Below are 22077 nucleotides of genomic sequence, written 5' to 3' on the forward strand. Positions count from 1 at the left end.
TGCGAGGCCACGTCGTAGTAAACGGGTTCGAGTCGACGCCTTAACTATGTGTGGGCCGCTTCGTTTTACGGGAACGAGGCAGAATTTTGGGTTCAGGGACAAGTGGAGATATAGTACGTACAAAAAATTATGCACGTAGGTTCGACCGAAAGGCAATGATGCATGGGCCCTGCATTTTGATATAACCGGGGTGGCATGAAATTTTCTACTATACTCAAAACTAGTAAGGTACACATGCATTGAATGCATGAGATTTCGAAACCAAATTATGAATAAATACACACTATAGCATGTAAAGCTTTGAGTCATATATGCATGATGTAGATGTTCGTTTAGTTCTTATAGTTCATCTCATTCAAAATCAATTAGTTTTATAAAAATGTTAAGATTCATGGGGTTGTGCATTGTAAAGCATAAAGTCAATAACAAATAATGGCAATTCATTTAAAAAAATCAATTATGATACGGAATATTCTAGAACAAAGAAGAAGTGCTTGTGTTTTGAGGTTTGTGCATTATGCTTAAGTTCAACCATGGAGTCTTCTAAATTGTACACATGGCAGATCTGGTGGAATGTTGATGATATCCAACGGCCAATAGCGCTCGGATTTGCCATATCTGCACTGCAGATTAGCTTCATCCAGTGACCAACTTACAAAGTTATTGGCACACTATATAGTTCTTGTGCCATAGTTGCATGTTTTGGAAAAAAGCTACTAGTGGGTTGTACTATCTATTTAGGAATAGAAGATGTATACATGGAAGTTGTAGGGAAAGAGATGACATGGACCATCTCAATTCCTTTGAGTAGGGATTGGAAAAGAGATGTCATTTGGTTCACATCATAGGAACTTTTCTATTGAATCTAGAGATGACATGTATCTCAATTCCTATGAGGAGGGATTAGAAAAGAGATGTAATTTGGTTCATATTATAGGAACTTTTCTATTGGATATACGCTAATGTTTATTTTCCATTGAAATTAAGGGAGTATAGGAATCCATTCATATAAACCAAGTGGCTCTAAAGCTATAGAAATGATATCATGTTTATCTACTTTGAAATGTGAAGTATATGAATCTATTCCTATGAACCAATTGGCTCTAAAGGAAAAAATCCTATAAAAATCATATCATGTAGAGTTCCAATGATATTCCTCGACACCAAAGGATGGTTGAAATTGCTGCGGGTGATACGATGGTCTTTCTTTGTAGACTCCTCCCCCATCTTTATAGTTACCTCTCGAAGATGAATGACATGATATATACAGGGTATTCTACATGTGCAATTTGGTACACGGAAACTTGGTAAAAGTTTGTGAGGTTCGAATTTTCAATAAAGCTATATGCACTGCATTTAAGAACAGAGGGAGCATACGGCAGTTGCTAACACTCATGTGGAAGATTTTTGTGTAGGAGGAGTGGCTGTTTTGTTAAATGACATGGCAAAACTGACATTGTTGTATGTCGATCTAAGGGTTATTACGGCGTTCGTCAGGAAAAGGCTTGTGGCGAATGTTTGTTGGATAATGATTTACGGACACATGCATTGCATTGATATGTGCCCCCTTCTCTCTCACGCACACGCACCCTCACGAGTCACGACTCTCCCGAGTCCTCTCACAGACTCGCACGTCGCACCCACCGTCTATCTGCAGGTAGACGTCATGCACATATGTGCTCTTCACACCCTACCCTCAGAACTTCTAAAAAACAAAAGACGTCGCGCACATTTATTTTAGCTCACACGTCACACACTTATACTATTACTCTTGCAGCGAACGTTCTTTGGGCATAGTATATTATACTCTCACAAAGAGAAGCGGTGCACGCACGCACTAGTTCTCTCACACCCACTCACGGGTACACGTAGGAGCGCATTTTTTTGAAGCTGGTACAACAAAATCACCCCACTATATATATAAGCTGGAGACTTAGCGCTTGCTTTAGTAGGGTTCCTCTCGTTCACTCTCTCATGCCACTACTAGGAAAAGGCCTACTAATGGAACACCGGTGCGCCATTACTATCACGCCACTAGTATTTTTCACTAATGGCGCACCACTGGTGCGCCATTAGTATCTGGTATACTAATGGCGCACCACGTAGTGCGCCATTAGTATAGCCCATGGTGCGCCATTAGTATCTGGTATACTAATGGCGCACCACATAGAAGTGCGCCATTAGTAACATTTTTTTCAAAAAAAATTTCAGAATTTTTTTTATTTTTTTTTCAATTTTTTCTTAATCTCAGGTCACAATGGTTTAATCTCGGGTCAGTATGCTTAAACTCAGGTAAAATCGCACTCCGTGGTCAAACTTCCCGAAAGGTCACCCATCCTCACATTACTCCAGCCCAAGCACGCTTAACTTTAGAGTTCTATCCAACCCCAGCAACAGCTCACTTCACAGGCACTTATTGATATATCTAGCATATCAATCCTATTATACCTTGTTGATGTCTAGGACTTTGTTCATGTTCATGACTATGATGAAATTTTGAAAAATATTTCAAACTTCCCGGTCATATTACGTATAATTTTTTGAAAACAATTCAAAAAAAAATTCAAAACCAATTTTTTTCTACCACTAGTAAGTTTGAAATTTTTTGAATTTTTTTGCCTCTAGATCTTGAAAGCCCCGTAACTTTTTTTCTGTTAGGTTTTTGGGGATTTCGAAAATGTTTAACGGGGTTCCCCTAGTTAAATTCGGATGTAACTTTTCGAGTAGAAGATTTTTCATATATAAAACTTTTAAATCTGAGTTCGTATGCAAAAGTTATGCCCATTTTACAAATTTCCAGGGAGATTTTGCAAATAAAGTCGAAATTTATATTTCTAAATTTTCCCAACAACTAGACCACATATCACATGGGAAACTTATTTTCTTTTATTTCTTGACATTTTTATCATTTTTTATTTTTTTTTAAACTGAAAAGACGGTCCACTGGGGGGGGGTGCATTCTGTGGAAGCCGGGCAAACTAGTAATGGCGCACCGTGGGGTGGTGCGCCATTAGTAGTTAAACTAGTAATGGCGCACCACACCCACGGTGCGCCATTACTAGTTTTGAAAAAAAAAATAACAAAATTGAATTTTTTTAATTTTTTGAAAAAAACTTAGTAATGGCGCACCAGTGGACAGTGCGCCATCACTGTCCACAGGTGCGCCATTACTAACAATTTTTTTTCAAAACTACTAATGGCGCACGGTAGGTGTGGTGCGCCATTACTATGTCAACTAGTAATGGCGCACCACTCCCACAATGCGCCATTAGTAGTTTTGAAAAAATTAAAAAAAATTACTAATGGCGCACCGTGGGATGTGGTGCGCCATTAGTATTTGCACACTAATGGCGCACCAACACATGGTGCGCCATTAGTATTTAGTAATGGCGCACCACATGTACAGTGCGCCATTAGTGTCCATCCCATCTATAGCCCTTTCCAAGTAGTGTGCTCTCCAGATCTAAGCAAGACATATGTGGCCACACTCTCTCTCAGCTCACAAATCCGGCCGGACAACCTCGACCGGGGCAGGGGTGTAGGTGCATCATTCACGCTGTTGTCGGCGGTGAGGGAGGAGACCAACGGCTGCCCGCGCGTCCCGATCGGTGGCCGTGCCGTTCTCTCCGAGAAAGGGCCGGCTCGGGAGGGCCTCCGACCCCTTCTTCGTCCCTGCGGTATTGTGGCCAAGATGCGGCCTCCCGATGCCGTCTTTTCCACATGCCGACGACTCGTAGGTTTATATTCCTTTGAAATGGAACACCTTCCTTGCTCTACAGCCCTAGCTCCCTTTGTGTGGATCTTTTTCTACTTCTGTCCGCTGTTCCAAAGCCACCTAGACTTTTACTATTATTGGAGGTAAAGCTAGTTCATACAGTCGACTCTAAGAGTGGTTCCAATAGGGAAGAAAGTCGGAAAGCTGTAGCATGAATCTAGGACTTGGTTCTAAGCGGAAATGGGGGAAAGTAGTAGATACTGGCTACCCAACCGGCCTCTTGGTTGAAAAGACGAAGAAAGCATGGTGGATGGCGAAGCGTGGGGGGAAGTGGACCTATCTCTTGGTTGAAAAAAGGAAAGAAAGTGACGGGTTTTGGGGGACAACACAAATGAGAATGAGCAGGTCTAGATTTCCTATGCTCACATAGGAAAATTTCTCCGAGAAGATAAAAAATGGGAGAAATGCCGACATGCTGCCTGAGTGTTTGTCGCTCTCGGCAGCCACATCTGCCTCACCACTTTATGCCCCTGTTGTCCCTACACCCATATCGCTACCGTTAATGTAAAATCACATGAAGCATTAAGCAATGCCACCTAATGTCACTATAAGTAATGGTCTAGTGTCGTCGATAAATTGAAGCAATGCTACCACCATTTTATGAAGTGCTTCCGTCTTGCTTTATTTCCCATGAATTGTGTTTTTGCAGTTACACTTAAATCTCACACCGCTAACATTGCTTCATCCCAGTGGAACTGCACAAATTTGATTGCACATTTACTGACCATGTGCTACTCTCATGACAGTAATACTAATGCTATTGTTCTGCATGTTAATCTAGTGGCATTGTTGATCTGATGTGATGCTACTTACTTAAGGACTCTTCATACTGTCAATCTAGTGCCAATTATAACACAATAGATGATGTTGTTAATTATACGCCACTTCAAATATCTGTCACTGCTTAAATAACCGTATTTCGTATTTGCACAAATAGGGATGTCTGTCTCCATATCGTTTCGCGATGTCTTTCTCCGTATCATTTCTATCCGCGCAATCCAAAGAACACATCGGTTTTAGTAGAACTGCGCAAAATGAGATGGCTATCCCTTGTTGCCGTCGTCTAACCTCTAGTCTTCAAGGTATTCCTACATTGGTAGTAACTAAGGTAGAATGACCAATGCAAGCTAAAAGAAGCTGATTCATATGTTTTACTTCCTGATTGGAGTGCAGGGACGAGCGAAAACAACTCCTTCCTAGTCCGGAATGCACTTACTACCAGTTCATCCATGGACCGAGGACTAGCTGGCATGGATGCACGGCAGTTTTTTGGACAGGTGCGCGGACAAGAGGCATTGTGGTCTGCTTATTTATGCAAATAGCGGTGCTTAAATTAAGTGGAATGCACAAAAATTTCACCTGGTCAGTACACTGCATGGTTCAGTTCAGCATTCCAGCTGAGAGCACAATTATAATTGGTTATTCTGGAATGAGAGAACCTAACACTGGATGGTGGCAACAAGAAAACACCAGAGTGAACTCTAGGAAATTTAAGCCTACTGGGAGGCCCTTTGCTCAGAGAAGCCTTGTTTGTTTTTTCCTAATTTGTAAACCTTCTCACAGCTTTGTCTTTTGCTGTGAACTAATACATGTTTTTTATGTTCTATGAATCATTGAGATGTATAAAATTGCATAACTTATGATTTTCATGTTTTTTATGAAGATGAGTTTAATGTGAGTGTTCCACATGAGCGCTGGACTAGCGTGTGAACGTTTGGAATTTACATTGTGGCCTCAGTTAACTGCATGAACCACTGTAACAAGATACATAGTTGCTTATATGTCAGACAACAGATTGTTGATTGTTAGCTGGTCGATAGCCTAGTGTTGAAGCGAGCTGAGCCAATGTGCCGTGTTTTGCACAACTGCTTACAAGTGGGGTAGCACCAACAATGTTTACACGTACTTATGTATATGTCGGCACACAGTTCTCGAACGAGTGCTCTATTTCATCAAAACACACAATGCTCGTATGATAAACCATGACAACTTATGTCTTACCATGCCATATTCATGAAAAAACTAGTGAGGACGCATCTGTCTCGGCAACAATTATGATGGTTCTCACATGATTCACGGGCACACAAAAGTAGCAGCAGTTCCCATAGTTGGATCCAAACAGAGTACTAGCCCCAGAGGGGTCGATAACAGGCAAGGTTCGGATAACAAGACACAATCCAAACTACTATTAAACACTAGCTGGGGCAACTATTTCATGCCTGATCTAATTTGTGCTGGACATAAGATGGACCTTGCCATGAACATCATCGAGGATGTCCCGCAGCAGCTCAATCCTGTGAACCTTCACGAAGACAACCTTGTGGCCTTGCCACTAATAAACTTGTTTGTGGAGGCATGCCACGTCATCTTCCTGCGTAAGCTTGACAAGAACAATATGCCTCACAAACGAAGGAGTAGCTTTGAACTTCTTCTGCTTCAGTACACCCTGGACAACACGCCTGACAACAGTGAGGCTGGAATACAACTCTTCATTGGTATAACCGCAAATGGCTTCCAGGATCCAACAGCCTAAGAACTCTGTTTTCCCAGTGCGTATATTCAGGTCATCCGCCTCATAGCAAGTGACATGTACAACCACACAATCCTTGTCTACATCAGGGCTCTAATTGAAATAGAAACAAATTATGAATTACTTTTCAGTATAAGTAACACAAGTTATTTAAACCACTATGTATAGCATGGCATCGAAGCTAATAAAATTTTGCATTATTAATCACCACATACTTAGATGAAAAACCACAATCGAGATCGGCAAAGAATAAAATCACGTTGGGCAGCTCAGTAGGGGGGGACACATCCTCGAAGGGGGAAAACTACTCCTGCAGTGCCACAGGGGTTGTAACCTCAAACGGGGCGTTGACCATCTCAGTAGTGGCCGTGAGCGTATCTGGGGTCGGCTCAGTGGCTGCCTCCATCTTCTTGGAGCTCTCTGTCTCGTGGGTTTCAGCCTCCCGTGTCTGCTCCAATATCGGTAGATCTTTACCTGGTTCTCCTTGGTCCATCATGAAACTGACGAATACTAGGAGACCACTGAAAGGAAAACACAATCCCAATGACAATGAAACAAAAAAGAGAATGAGGATCGGTTACTGCTTTGCAAAAGTTCTTTTTTTGTCTAAACGAAAATATACCAACATCACAGATCCGCTTACCTTCCCTTCGTTGGGAGAGAAGAACAGTGGTAGATGCGAGTGTTGCCTTTCTTGAAGACGGTGAGGGAGAAGGGGATTCAGCGAAGAGTGAAATGATGGTTGCTTCGTCAGTCAAACTTAGACTGCGGGGAGGTGGGGTTTTGTGATACGACGGCCCGTTACTGCCGTGCTACGACCAGGGTGACTCTCCGCCTGCATACTGCCTTCTAATTTGGTGGATGGCATTTGGGCCCACGTGCTGCATGGCTCGCATGTTGGTGAACAAACGTATAACGACATTTAGTAGGGGGAGATGTTTCAATGACCTAGGAGGAGCCAGAAGCGGTAGAGTGTCTCCTCTGTACTAGTAGTAATTGTTTTTCTGGGTAGCTGTAGAGTGTCTCCACTGTACTAGTAGTAAATGTTTCTCTGGGCCCAAGACAAAACAGCCCATCCACACTAGTAAATAGTAAAATCATTTCAAAATCCCATATATTTACTGAATGAGAGGTGCTACCCACACCCAGCACACCGCCCGCCAAAAAAACCTGGGTGCTCTTCTTCCTCCTCGCTCCCACCCACCTCACATCATCTTGCTCCACTCGTACCCCCAAATTCCGCACCTCACTCCTACAGAAACCCCATCTCCCTTCTTCCTCACTACTACAAAAAAACCCCCAGCTCCCCTGCTTCTTCACTCGCAGTACAACTAGGCTCGTCATTCGTTACTCTGCTCAAATCTGTGAGCGCGACGCGACACCCTCGAGGAAAATGGAGTCGGCTGACCCCAGCGCCAAGAAGATGAGGCTCCCGCCAGCAGTGATGCCTGTTGTAGATCCCGCACCCAGCGGCGTGGGGAGAAGCAGCGACCCCGCCCCACCGGATCCCAGGAACCCATAGAATTTTGGGTGGACCGCATCAGCGATCTCCCGGACGCCGTCCTTGGGGAGATCATCTCGCTTCTCCCCACCAAGGATTGCTGCCGCACCCAAGTTCTCTCAATTCGGTGGCGCCCTCTATGGCGCGGCGTGCCCCTTAATCTTGACTGTCGTCAGCTATCTCTCTTCAATGATTTTGAAATACCCAGAGCCATCATCTCCTCCCACCAGGGCTCCGTTCAAAGCCTCTACATCCCTTCATGCTACCTGACCAAGCATACCATGCCCTGCACGATGGACGCCTGGCTGAAATCCCCTAAATTCAAAGAACTACATCTTCTTGAGTTGTAATATTCCCCTGGAAATCACATACCACGTACTGAACGCCATGAACTTGTGCCCTCAGACCGATGTTCATCTCACGGTTTTCCTCCTCTCTGCACACCACCACCTTTGCGCTGTGCTACCTACCAGACAATCTGGTACTAAACCTTCAACTCACATTTCTCAAGAAACTTTCACTTGTGCGGGTTTGTATATCGGAGGCCTCATTGCACAGCATCATCAACTCCAATTGCCCTGCCCTAGAGTGCTTGGTGCTTGTTTTCATAGTTAGAATCGGTTGTCTCCAAATAAAGTCGCCTAACCTTGTAAGAATTGGAATTTCTTTTGATGGAAGGCAACTCATCATCCAAGATGCCCCTTCACTTCAAAGGTTGATCCTTGATTCTAGTTATTCACCGTTGGAAATAACCGTCCTCTCTGCGCCAAAACAGGAGAGCTTGGGTGTAATACATGATCTCTGTGCTCATTTCAATATGGTGTTTGGCTCCACAGTTCTTTAGGTACTTTATATTATCATCTACACTTGTAACCATAAGCTGCATTTTAAATTTCTGCGCATAAGTTATATATCATCTTGGAGTACACATTTTGTACTAATATTATGTTCTATGCTTAATGAAGAGTTTCTCCATGGGTGGCCTATCAATGGTGCTGGATTCTGTCAAGATCTTATATATCCAAATGAATAGTTTTGATCTGAACAAGATTATTGGCTTGCTGCAATGCTTTCCATGTCTGGAGAAGTTGTATATAAAGGTGATAATTTCACGCACATTGGAAGCCCGTATATAGTGTACTAGAATTAACCATTCGGTTGTTGCTCTTTCGACACTCTTTTTTTAGACCTTAACTGTTTTCAATCTTCATGTCTATTTAGGCAACAGGACGGGATAAAGAAAGTTATAACCAATCGGTGGATTCGTAAGCATCAGGATTTTCTCACTTCTCATGAGATTCGAATGAAGACAATAACGCTAGAACGATATGTAGTTAACCGTGCAAACACTAGATTTGTCACATTCTTCCTGCTGAATGCGAGGTTACTATTGTCCATCGGGCTTAAGTTTATCTGCAGCATGTTTTTGACGGATGGATATGTCAAAGAGCGAAAAAAGGAGTTTCAAGTGGGAAAAAGACCTTCTGAATGTGTCAGGCTTCTATTTACAACATATTGTGGTCATAATCCAGTAAATTTTATGACCCAGGATGTTCATGGTGTGGACCTGACCGATCCATTTGACTGTGACTGCCAAAAACAATGCTGGAGTTAGATGTTGTTGCCCTTTTCAACCTTGGTTTTGTTGTAAAACTGATGAATAATTAACCCTCGTGCTTTTGTACAGTTTGTAAGCTGGAGTTAGATGTTCCTGCCCTTTTCAACTCGGCTGTGACTGTCATATTTTCTTTGAAACAAGGCAAATGGCTTGCCATTCGTTTATTTTAGTGTGAAATATTGCAACAAATCCCACCCAAGGGAACTAACATCACTCTCACCGACTGCTTGAGCTCACTGTTCATTACAGAAGCCAAGTGATTAGCCCCCACTAGAACCCACAAACTTATTTCGAACTAGCACATCAAATGGGCTATAAATTTTCATAGGAAATGCTGCCTGACCGTGACAGATTTGGATTCTGACATTTGGGACCCATGAGGAAATAGCCTATCCAAGGTGGTGTCGACTTACTAGCCAGTCAACAAACGATTCTTCCTACCAGCCATTGGATTGACATCTCTTGTCTTCTTCTACGGCTCCGCCTGCCCCCGTCGGCTCCGTCGTGTCCGCCTGCTCCCCATCGGCTCTGTCTACTCCCGCCTCCCATGGCTGGCTGCGCCTCCGCCTCCCTACCGTACGTACCCTCCAACGTTGGCCAGTCCCTCCCTCTATTACCCCACACGTCCTGTTATTCTCCGGCGACGTCAGCCCCAAAATGCACCCACACCTGAACCAGTCAACCCTCGTACTCCCCTCCGCCTGCGACTGGACTGGCGCATCTTCCACGGCTCCTGTTCATTCCTTCCGAGGCCTCGCCGTCGTCCTCCGCCTTGTGGCTTTGGTTCGCTCGCCGTGCGCTCTGTGCCGCCCTCTTGCGTTGTCAGCGTCGTCAACAACCGAGAGGAACAAGGAGATGACTGTACGTGGGGAGGATGACAGTAGGGACCCACCAGCGTCATGGCAGTACGCAAGCAAGTGCCTCTATATTACAAGCCCAAAAATATGGTTCCTCCTAATGGTTGGACATCTGTGGCTCACGCCATTGTCAACGTAGTCAATAAACAAGAGAATTACACTATGAGCGGCTGACACCAGGGACCCAGTTGGTCATGCAACTTTTTTTTGTGAGGAACAAGCAGCTGTTATTTATACTAGTTTTAGCGACGGATCAGGGTAACAACGGGGCTGTGCGGGGGCTGTGGCCCGTCTAGCCAGGGTTTTATTTATGTTTACCACATCTTGAGCCCAGTTGTGTTTTTTCTAGCTGAAAATGGCTAGCCGAGTTCTATTTTTTTTAAGAAATACCCAAACAAGGCCTACTTGCATTATCGGCCCTGCTGGGCTGCAAATCTTTCAAGAGGAGGAGAGTTTCATTCGGTTTGCCCAGAAATGGGTTGTACATTTTTAAAAGACATCAAACCGGGAATTACTTTCAATTTTTTTTCATTACAAGATTTTAAATTCCATTGATTTTTATGCGTGGACAATTATTTGGAATTTATATTTATGTAAATTATTTTTCAAAATAGTTTGAAGGTGAATCGATATTTCTGGATTAAAAACAGTTGATCGCACCGAAATATGCAAAATTTCGTATACTTTTTAACCGTGGACACAATATGGGGTGTAATGCTAAAAAAAGAAGATGGGCTCCAAAAAAAATCTTAAGAAGTAGCAAATGGGCTGTACATTATTAGAAATAATGGAAGATGGGTTGTATGCTGTTTTCCACAGATTTGAGGCTGACTTGTGCGCCTACTACAGGTTGATGCGTATGCTTTCATAAGAAAAAGGTTGACGCAGATGCAACGCCCTATCAACTTAGTAAACACATGAGAGCAGTGACTATTGGATGTCCATCCAACGGCTGTTGTGCTTCTTTAATCTCTGCTCTTCATGCTCCAGCCGCTCAAACAAGCACCGGCGGGACTACCTGGTCCCTCCTCCCACGGCCGGCTATACTACCGTGCAGGCCTCACGGCCCCACCATACTCCCATCGCTGGCCTAGCCATCCCTCTACTCACCCACACCTGTTGTTATTCTCCGGGGACGGAAGATGAACCAGTAAACCCTCGTACTCCTCCGCGTGGGAAACAACTGCCGAGTATTCCCTGGCTCCGTGTCGTTCCCTTCCTAGGCCTCACCATCATCCACCACCCTGGTGCTCTCGGTGCGGCCTAGTCAACGTTGTCAATGAACAACATCCATCGGAAGTGGACTGTACGTGGAGAGGCTGACAGGTGGATCCACGGCCGCACGCAAGGAAATGCCTCCTTATTATGCGCAAAATAATGATTCCTCCACATGACAGCTAGGACCCACAGGAAGGGCCTCTGTATTTCATGAAAAAAAAACGTTCCCCCGCTGGCAGGTCGGACCCACCAGCTATATCTTCTCACGCAAGGAAGTGCCTCCTTATTATGCCCAAAAAAATGAATACCCCCTGCTAGCTGGGACCCACCATATTGTTGGGCTGACTTGTGGGCCTACTAAATTGACGGGGACGGAGCGCTTTGTCAACTTAGTCAATACTCCAGTGACCGTATGATGTCCATCCAACGTCCATAGTGCTTCTTCAACCTCTGGTCTTCTTGCTCCAGCCACCCAAAGCAGCGTCGGTCATGCCGCCTGCTCCTGCCTCTCGTGGCCGGCTGTGCTACTGCGGAGGCCTCACCGCCCCTATACTAGTCCCACCACTGGCCAGGCCATCCCTCCACTCACCCACACCCCCTGTTATTTTGTGGCAACGACAGCCTCACACCGCAGCCGAACCAGTGAACCCTCGTACATGGAGAGGCTAACATCTGGGTCCACGGTAGCCGCAAGGAAGTGCCTCCTTATTATGCGGAAAATAATTATTCCTCCACCTGACAGCAGGGACCCACTGGACGGGCCATCGTACTTCATGAAAAAAAATGTTTCCCCCCTGACTGCTGGGACTCACTAGCTACACCTTCGCACGCAAGGAAGTGCGTCCGGGCAAAAGAAAATAAAAAAACGATTCGCCCCCCTGACTGCTGGGACCCACCAGCTACATCTTCACACGCAAGGAAGTGCGTCCGGGCAAAAAATAAAAAAATGATTCGCCCCCCTGACTGCTGGGACCCACCATCTACATCTTCGCAAGCAAGGAAGTGCCTGACAGTCGGGACCCACCTGGTCGAAGCGTACGTAGCATTGTCATTCTGGTCGTGAATGTGTACGTACATACTGGTGGATGTAGAGGCGTGCACATGTCATAGTAGAGGCGTGCACGTATCATGTACATGTACGTACAGCGGCCAGTGTGCAAGAAAGAAAATACGGCCATGTATGTGTACATACGGGCGGGGTCTCGAACGCCTACTCGTGCATATGTACTGCGAGGGATCGTGTACATGGCTGGGTCGGAACGGAGAAACTGCGTCGTCGTCGTGTTCATGGGAAGGCAACGGAATGCATCGCGTTCATCGGGAGGCAACGGGATGGATGGGAGCCAACCGGCTTGGATAGAACAACCGATGGAAACGAGGCCTGGCGTACCGTGGAACGGAGGAAACGGCCTTGTGTTCGACCGGCCACATTCGAAACAGGATCCTGTTCATCGGGAGGGGTCTGGCGTACCACAAAACGGAGGAAACGGACTTGTGTTGGACCTCCTATGGTCGAAACGGGGTCTTGTTGATCGGGAGGGGTGTGGTGTACCACAAAACGGAGGAAACAGACTTGTGTTGGAGTGCTACGGTCGAAACGGGGGTCCTGTTCATCGGGAGGGGTGTAGCGTACCGCAAAACAGGACTCCACGGGATATTGTTCATCTCCACCATCGACCTCCTCCAGCCTCCACTGTGACTGTTCATCCACGGGCTCCTGTTCATCCAGCCTCCACCGCCCGCTACTCCACCGGCTAATGTTCAACCAGCCCTCTCCACAGACTCCTGTTCAACCACCCCTCCACGGGCTACTGTTCATCCAGCCCTCCACCGTCTACTTCTCATCCAGCCCTCCACAGGGTCATCCTGTTCATCCAGCTCTCCATGGGGTCTTCTTCATATAGCCCCAACCGGCTCTATTGATCGGGGTCCTGTTCATCCAGAAGCAACACCGCGGGGTCCTGTTCATCCACCCCCTCCGAGAACTATTCATCCAACCCCCCCCCCAGCAACGCTCACTATTCATCCAGAGGCAACATCGATTGGCTTTAGTTAGTAGCAGTAGCGAAGGAATCGCTCGATCGGGTTCAGTTAACAGCCATCGATCGATAGCTCGGGTTCAGTAACACGTAGCCTGTAGTGCAATCGCTCGGGTTCAGTAGGCGAATGCCTCGCTCGGGTTCAGTTAGAGCCCAACGCCTCACACCCACGCGCGTGCGTGTACGAGAGAAATGTGCAAACCTCCGTGCATAGCTCGGCCCCGACCACCCACCGTAACCGGGAACACCCCAATATTTTCCTCGCCCTCGCTTCTACCACGGTTTTTTCCGTCATGGACGGCCCAAAGAATGTCATGCAGCTGCCTCTCCGGCCCGCCCAGGATGAAAAGCCCATATTCTGTCATGATTTTTTGTCATAGAAGTAGGAGCCCACCACATCTATGATGATACCGGGTTTTGTCAAAATTATCGTTATAGAAGTGTCATAAGTACGACAGAAAAAAATCGTTCGGCCCAAAATGTCATGGATGTGTCTTTTTTTGTAGTGCTACCTAGAAGGCTTGGAAAGGTGATGGCCCGTACTGCAAGATCCATCAGACCAAGGGCCACGATCTCCAGGAGTGTCATCAGGTTGAACAGCTTGTCAAAAAGCAAAGGGCTGAATACGAGAAGCATGCTAAGGAGAAAGGTCAAGATGACACTGGCGGGAAGGGCCGTGGCGACGGAGCAAGCTGCCCCGACAAGGCTCCTCAGAATCAAGGGTAACCCGCCAGAGGCCGTAAGAAGGAGGAATGCAATGAAAAGAGTGATGGAGTATATGAAGAGGAAACTAGCGAGTAGGAGTTCCAGAAGGTCACTAACGCCCTGTGCATTGACTGGGTTACATCCTTGCATTCCTCTCACCGCCAACTTAAACAGTGGGCGTGTGAAGTCAATGTCGTGGAGCCAACGAAGGATTCTTGAAAGCCTCTCAAGTGGTACTGCACGCCCATCATCTTTGACACAGAGGATCACCCTGACCACACCACTGCGGTATGGTGCTTGCCATTGTTGATCTCACCAACAATCTGCAACCTCAAAGTCATGAAGATGTTGGTTGACGGCGGAGTCGGGTTGAATCTAATTTCTCCAAAGGTCATACGAAAACTTCAGATAGCAGAGGAAGAGCTCGAGGTTCGTGGCACGTTTCAAGGGATCAACCCTGGTAGGAGTCGTCCTAAGGGGAAGATCATGCTACCGGTGATGTTCGGGGGGGAGTTAAACTACCGGAGTGAGCAGATCATATTTGATGTGGTCGACCTCCCCCTGTCATACAATGGAATCCTTGGTTGCCCAGTCCTGGCCGAGTTCATGGCGGTATCCCACTATGCCTACAACACATTAAAGATGCCAGGGCCGATAGGCGTCATTTCCATTTCGTCAGACAAGAAAGATGCAATCATTTGCATAGACAAGATGTACCAGGAAGCCAGTGTTCCCGCAAAGGAAAACAAGAAGAAAGGGAGAAATGGGAAGGATGCCAGCAAGAAACCCGGAAAGCATACCTCTTCGAAGTATGATGCGCCTATTGATGACTTGCCAAAAAGTTCCATTAGCAAGAGACCCAAGGCTGCTGCACCCACTGTGAAAAAGGTCCCGGCAGGGCTGGCTGGCACTGATGGTACCTTCACTATCACTGCCACCCTTGATGAAAAATAGGGAAGCGTGTCGTTGCCTTGTTGCGGGAGAATATCGATGTGTTTGCGTGCCAACCATCTGATATCCTGGGTGTTCCCAGGGAGGTAATCGAGCACCTCCTTGCTGTCTGCCCTCATGCCTAACCCGTCAAGCAGAATTTTTGGAAGCAAGCTTTGGAGCGGCATCAATTTATTGCCGAGGAGATCAAGAAACTTGAGGTAGCTGGTCTGGTCAGAGGAGTACTACGTCCAACTTGGTTAGCAAATCCTGTCGTGGTACGCAAGTCTAATGGAAAATGGAGGCTTTGCATAGATTTTACGGATCTAAACAAGGCATGCCCGAAGGACCCATTTCCCTTGCCGCACATCGACCAGATTGTGGATTTCACCTCCAGGTGTGACTTGCTTTCTTTCCCGGATCCATACTCTGGGTACCACAAGATCTTCATGTTCAGGGAAGACAAAGAGAAGACCATGTTTATAACTCCATGTGGCACATACTGTTTCGTATGGATGCTCTTCGGGTTAAAAAGCGCCTGGTCCACTTTTGCAAGGGCAGTCCAATTGGCTTTGAATCCCAGCTGCATAGAAATATTGAAGCTTACATGCATGATATTGCGGTCAAAACCAAGGACAGATCAAGTCATCCAGGATTTGGAAGAAACCTTTGCTAATCTGCGCAAGATCAACTTGAAGCTGAACCCGGAAAAGTGTGTGTTTGGCATTCCTTCTGGCAAGCTACTTGGCTTATTTGTATCCCATCAGAGAATAGAGGCCAACCTCAGATTCAAGCACCCAAGAAAGTTAAGGATGTGAGGTGTTTGACTAGATGTGTTTCCTTGCTTAGCAGGTTCATTTTGATGTCTGCCGAGTGCACCTTGCCGTTCTTGAAAATCTTGAAGAAGGAAGGAGCTGTGGAATGGACTCTGGAGGTGGATGCTGCACTACAAGACTTGAAGAACTATCTTTCCTCTATGCCCACTTTGGTTGCTCCCAAAACACAAGAGTTGTTGCTGCTATACTTAGCAACAACTAATCAAGTGGTTAGTGAAGCACTAGTGGCGCAGCGGGAAGTGGGTAAAGCGACAGCCACAACCATTGTCCCCTCCAAAGAGGAAAGCGAATACATCCCGGCAAGGTCAGATGCAATTCAAGACAAGGGAGAGCAAGGCAGCGGCAACAGTCCCAAGGTTGAGGCAAGGAAGAAAGTGGTGCAGCGCCCAGTATACTTCGTCAGCTCCTTGTTACATGGGGCTAGGTCGAGGTAGTCTGGCATGCAAAAGTTGATGTTCGTCCTCGTCATGGCCTTAAGAAAATTGTGCCACTACTTGCAAGCCCACGAGATCATGGTTTTCACCCGCTTTCCTTTGCAACACATACTCAGAAACCCCTAAGGCCACCGGCAAGATAGTGGAGTGGGCCTTGGAGTTATCATATTTTGGTCTGAAGTTTGATAGCACTTCAACCATTCAGAGAAAAGCACTGGCAGAATTTATTACAGAGTGGACACCAACCCCCAATGAAGAGGTGATAGAGGCAGTTATCCCCGGCAAGGAGGTGCCCCAAGAATGGATTATGTATTTCGATGCTGCCTTCTCCCTACAAGGTGCAGGGGCTGGCGTACTTCTCGTTGCCCCCTATGGGAAATACCTTAAGTACGTCGTCCAAATGCATTTTCCCCTATAGAAGGCTACCAACAATACTCGAGAATACGAGGGGCTCCTTGTCGGGCTCAGGATTGCAACAGAACTAGGAATCAAGAAGATGATCACCCGCATAGACTCTCAACTTGTGGTGAGGCAAGTAAACAAGGATTACCAAAGCTCATTGATGGATGCATACGTTGGGGAAGTGAGGAAGTTGGAGGAGCGCATTGACGGATTGCAAACAAAGCACGGGTGTTGGATTCAGTGCTCGACAGACCCAAGAAAGGTTCGAACTCTGAGGCGTGTGTGAAGAAATCAACCTCTCCAGCCAGGAAACAAGCTGCTCTCACGGCCTAGCTCAATGAAAAGGAAAGGAAATGGACACGACAGTGTACCTAGGTTCAGGCCACCTTGCGGTGTAAATCCCTACTCCAACTTTGTGGTGGATTAGCCTCGCGGGGGGCTGGGAATGAACTAGTACAAGGAAGAATAGCCTTGCGAGGTCTGCACCAGGGGTGGATATGAGCTCAAGGGGTCCGCCTATCAAGGGCTTGATCTGTCGATTGACCCCTTGCTAAGGTGGTAGCTAGGCTATACTTACAGAGGCCTCGGTCCTCTTCCCAAAACTTAGGCGGGAAGGGATCCCATAGTGGCCATTTTTGAAGGGGGAGAAGTAGTACATCTTATCCTGACAAAAGGTGGTCTTCACCTGCAAAGCTTCTGGTCATGACATCGTGGTGGGCTCGGTGATGTCATCTGTCCTACCGTCCTGGAGGTCTTGGTCTTGTTGCACGTAAATAGTTACCTTGGGTTGATTCCTCGGGAATCTATGCCTGTGCTTCCTTCCTTAGCACCAAAGAGGAAACCTGCTACTCTCCGCCCGCTGGCGTGCTCCTAGCCTTGGTCATCATGGCTGGCGTCACCTCAACCTCATGAGGTGCATGCTCACATAGGAGTCTCCACACCTCAAGAGGCCCCCCCGGGAGGCCGCTCCTTCAGGAGGTCTTGGTGTCGTCCGCCTCGAGAGGCTTGGCCGCTTGCAAGGGTCTTGCTTTGTCAATCATGAAGATGGGCTGTACTAGGCCATTGATGGAGCAACGTCATGGGCCGCAGGAAGGCAAGTCTAGGTACCATGGTTCCCAGAACACCGACAATAGCCCTCGGGCCGAAGGCGTGCTCGCACTTAGTTTCGAGGCGAAGCCAAAGGGTAAGTGTGAAGCGCCACGTGCCCCAATTGCCTACGGACCGTGTTGACGTGTGGCACTTGATGGGACATGGGCGTGTCCACTTCCTGAAGCTGCTCGGCAACCGTCCGACTTGACAACTGCCGGTTGCATGCATAAAAACCATCATTACTCGAGATCATGGGAGGCCGACGATTGACCTCCCTCCGGCTATAAATGGGGGAAGGGGCGGAGCCCCCCGCCCATCTTCGTCTTCTCGCCCATTGCTCCTCCTTCTTGCCCTGCCGTCTTGCTAGACCATCCATGGCGTCGACAAGGAGGTTCTCCTCCGTGGATAAAGGGAAGGCCCCCAAGGAGGGACCGGACTCGCCCCCGCCCAAGAGAGGCCGCGGGCGCCCCCGCAAGTATGTTGCAACGCCGGCAGAGCCTCCCCATGGGTGTGGTTGTCCCCCTAAATGGTTGGCGCTGCCTCTGTCGGCCTTGGGGTACATCTTCCTGTGCCGGGAGTCGTCGCGGTTGGGGAAGCCATAGCGAAGAGGTGAGGCGCGCAGTGGCCATTCAGCCGCCATGCCGCGGTCCGAGTTATCCGACAAGCCCGCGGAGTTCATGGTGTGGGCGGAGAGGCCCGCAGGCGCCTAGCTCCAGCTCCCGCGCTTCTTCGCAGGCGCTCTGCTGGCCGGGGGGACCGGCGGTCTCTAGCTTTAGGCCGACAGCTGCTGCAGCAAGGCCTCGTGGGTGGAGGCCGAGGTCACGACCACCGACAACGTGTTCCTGAACCATGGATGGCAGTCATTTTCCCATGCACGGGGCCTGCACGGGAGGTGCACCCTCCAGTTGAGGTACGACGACTTCGTGACCCTCTATGTGAGGGAATTCGGGGAAGACGGCCCGCGTGCAGGGTGCTTCCAGAGAGCGACATTGACCCGGTGAAGCAGGAGAGGACTCCTGTTGAGCCCTAGTGCTTCTAGGGCCGGGCCTCAGGACTTGCCGTCGTCATGCAACTTGCTTTTGTTCCTTTCTTCCTGCTACAAAAAAAGAAGTAGAAGGCCCTACTGGGCATGTAATGAATTATTGCGCTTGCACCGTTATGTTATTGTTTCTATGCTACCTTCTGATGTTCATGTTGCCGTCGCTTGTGATTGGGATGACTTAGCTTAGGGTTCTTGCGGTGAACTTCCATGCCGCGGGGGTGCGCCTTGCCGAGAGGTGACCCGGAGTCGCCAGGCCTCAGGGGCGCCCTTGCAGCAGTAGGATTAGGAAGCTCCGGAGGCGTAGTGCCTGCAAGCTCATTCGAGAGCGTCACACAAGGGGGAATATGCCCAAAGGCCAGGGAACAGAGGCTTTGGAGAGGTGTGTTTGCAGGCAAGCCCAAAGTGCACACACCTACCCAGCCTCCGCGTGCGGGACGCGCGAGGAGGAGCGACGGGAAACTGCCACTCCCCCTGAGGCAAGAACTGAGAGAATGAACGACATAATGAGAAGAAAAATTCCCAGCCCTCAAAAATAGACGCTAAAAACTCCAAATTCATTCAAGAAGTTGCAAACTAGATATAGAAAGCAAGCAAAAGAACAGCCGCGTCCGGCACCTATACTAATCTTCTTGTCTTCCCACCAGCGCGGAGCATGGTGCCTCCACTAGGACATGGGTGGGAGCTCCCATGTGGCCTGAGGGCGAAACTAAGGAGACTCCAGGGCGTGTAAAGCCCCAACTCATTATTACGTGAGAGTGTCACGAGCGGAGATCTTCACAGGGGCGGAGCCTTGGTCATGGGTAGAACTTCTGGGGGTGCTGGATGTTGTAGGCATTCATGATGGGAAGCCCGTCCTGCGTCTCCAGGCGCGCGACGCCAGGCCTGGAGACACAAGCGATCCTGAATGGGCCCTCCCACATGGAGGAGAGCTTGTGAAGCCGTTCCCTGGAGAGCACCCGCCTCAAGACGAGGTCACCCACCTCGAGGGTCCTGGAGCGGATGCTGCGGCAGTGGTATTGCCGCAGCGCCTGCTGGTACCTCACAGCTGGGAGCGAGGCTTGGCAACGACGTTCCTCCCCCAACCCAAGGTCCATACCCTACGAGGCGTCCTGAAGTGCCTCGTCGAATGCCAGGACCCACGGGGAGCGATGCTTGACCTCATGAGGGAGGACTGCCTCGGCTCCGTAGACGAGCAAGAATGGAGTCTCGCCCGTGGGCTTGGTCGCGGTGGTGCGCATGGACCATAGCATGAACAGGAGCTCATCTAGCCAGCACCTGCTATAGGCCTCGAGCTTTTCATGAAGCTCCTCACCTTGATGCCCCTCAAGACCTCAGCGTTGGCGCACTCGGCCTGGCCATTGCTCCGTAGATGCGCCACCGAAGCATAGCTTATCTGCGTCCAAGGTTAGCACAATATGTTTTAAAGAGGTTGCTCATGAACTGGTAGCCATTATCGGTGATGATGCGGTTGGGCACTCTGAAGCGGCTCACGAGTCCCTTGATGAACTTGACCGGAGAGCCTGTCGGGATGGTGCGGATGGCTTCCACCTCCGCCCACTTGGTGAAGTTGTCGATTGCGACATAGAGGTAGCGGTAGCCCCCGGGCGCTCGAGGGAACGGTCCCAGGATGTCCAACCCCCAGACTGCAAATGGCCACGAGTGGGATGGTCTGGAGGCCTTGAGCATGCTGGTGGATCTGCTTAGCATGGAATTAATAGGCTTCACAAGATCTTACCAATTCAGCAGCGTCTTTCAGTGATGTGGACCAGTAGAATATGCTGCTGAACGCCTTGCCCACGAGGGTACATGATGAGGAGTGATGCCCGCAATCCCCATCGTGTATGTCGGCCAACAGCTCCCACCCCTGCTCCTTGGAGATTCACCGTAGGGAAATGTTGCTTGGGCACATTCGGTAGAGCTTGTCATCCTCGAAGCCGTACACGGTGGCCTGGCGGGCCACCCACTTTGCATCTTATTCCTTCTCCGGTAGGTTGCCCTAAAGCAGGTACGCCTTGAATTCCTTTGTCCAGCACCCCTCCTGAGGCTTGAGTGCAAGGAGAAGACGGGATCCTAAGGCCGGGCCACATGCTGGGGCGCCCGAGGTGGGTGCTGGGGGTAGCTCCTCCTGAGGAAGCGCTGGCAAGGCAGTGGGGGGAGCTGCCGACAGCCTGAAGAGTCGCTCCTCGAAGACGCTAGACTCCTGGGGGTGGCGCCTGGATGCCCTTCTAGCGATGTTGTCCTCCTCCTAGTTCGTGCCACGTGGTACATGTTGCAATTCCATGCCCAATAATTTTTTCTCAATTTTGCATACCTCCTCGAGGTATACCTCCATGTGCTCGTCCTTTGGCTTGTACTCCTTGTTGGAGAATTTCACAAGGAGCTGGGACTCGCCCCTGATGGTGAGGCACCTGACCCCAAGAGCGACCACGGCCTTGAGCCCGACGATCAAGCCCTCGTACTCGGAAATGTTGTTGGAGACCTTCTCGCCATGCTGGAAGCAGAGTTGCACGGCGTAGTAGAGCTTGTCTTGGGTAGGCAACATGAGTACGGCTCCAGTCGCCGCGCCTTGGCGCGCAAATGCACCATCGAAGTACATGACCCAACCATCAGGTGCCTCATCTCCCGGCGCGAGAGAGAGGTCCTCACCCACCTCTTGGCTAGGTGTATCAGTCCACTCAGCCACAAAGTCGGCAAGGGCGGCACCCTTGATGACTCTGGTTGTGCTGAACTCCAACTGGAACGCTTGCAGCTCAATGTTCCATTCGGTGATCCTGTCGGTGGTGTTGGGGCTCCGGAGCACCCTCTCCAGGGGGTAGGCTGAGATGATCTTGCTGGGGTGGCCTTGGAAGTAGTGACACAGTTTCCTGGAAGCGATGAGGAGTGCAAGAAGGAGCTTTTGTGGCATGGGGTAACATGCCTGCACGGCGCACAACACCGTGCCGACGAGGTAAATGGTATGCTCGATGAGGGAGGAAGTGTCTGCCGGGTCTTGCTCCTCCTGAGGCGGAGAAGCCTTAGGAGCCTTATCCTCTGGTGGGGACACTATGGCCTCAACAGTAGCAACCTCAGGAGCCCCATTGATTGGTGGGGCAACCTATAGC

The sequence above is a fragment of the Triticum dicoccoides genome, chromosome 2B, assembly GCF_002162155.2.
Source record: "Triticum dicoccoides isolate Atlit2015 ecotype Zavitan chromosome 2B, WEW_v2.0, whole genome shotgun sequence".
NCBI classification, from domain to species: Eukaryota; Viridiplantae; Streptophyta; class Magnoliopsida; order Poales; family Poaceae; genus Triticum; species Triticum dicoccoides.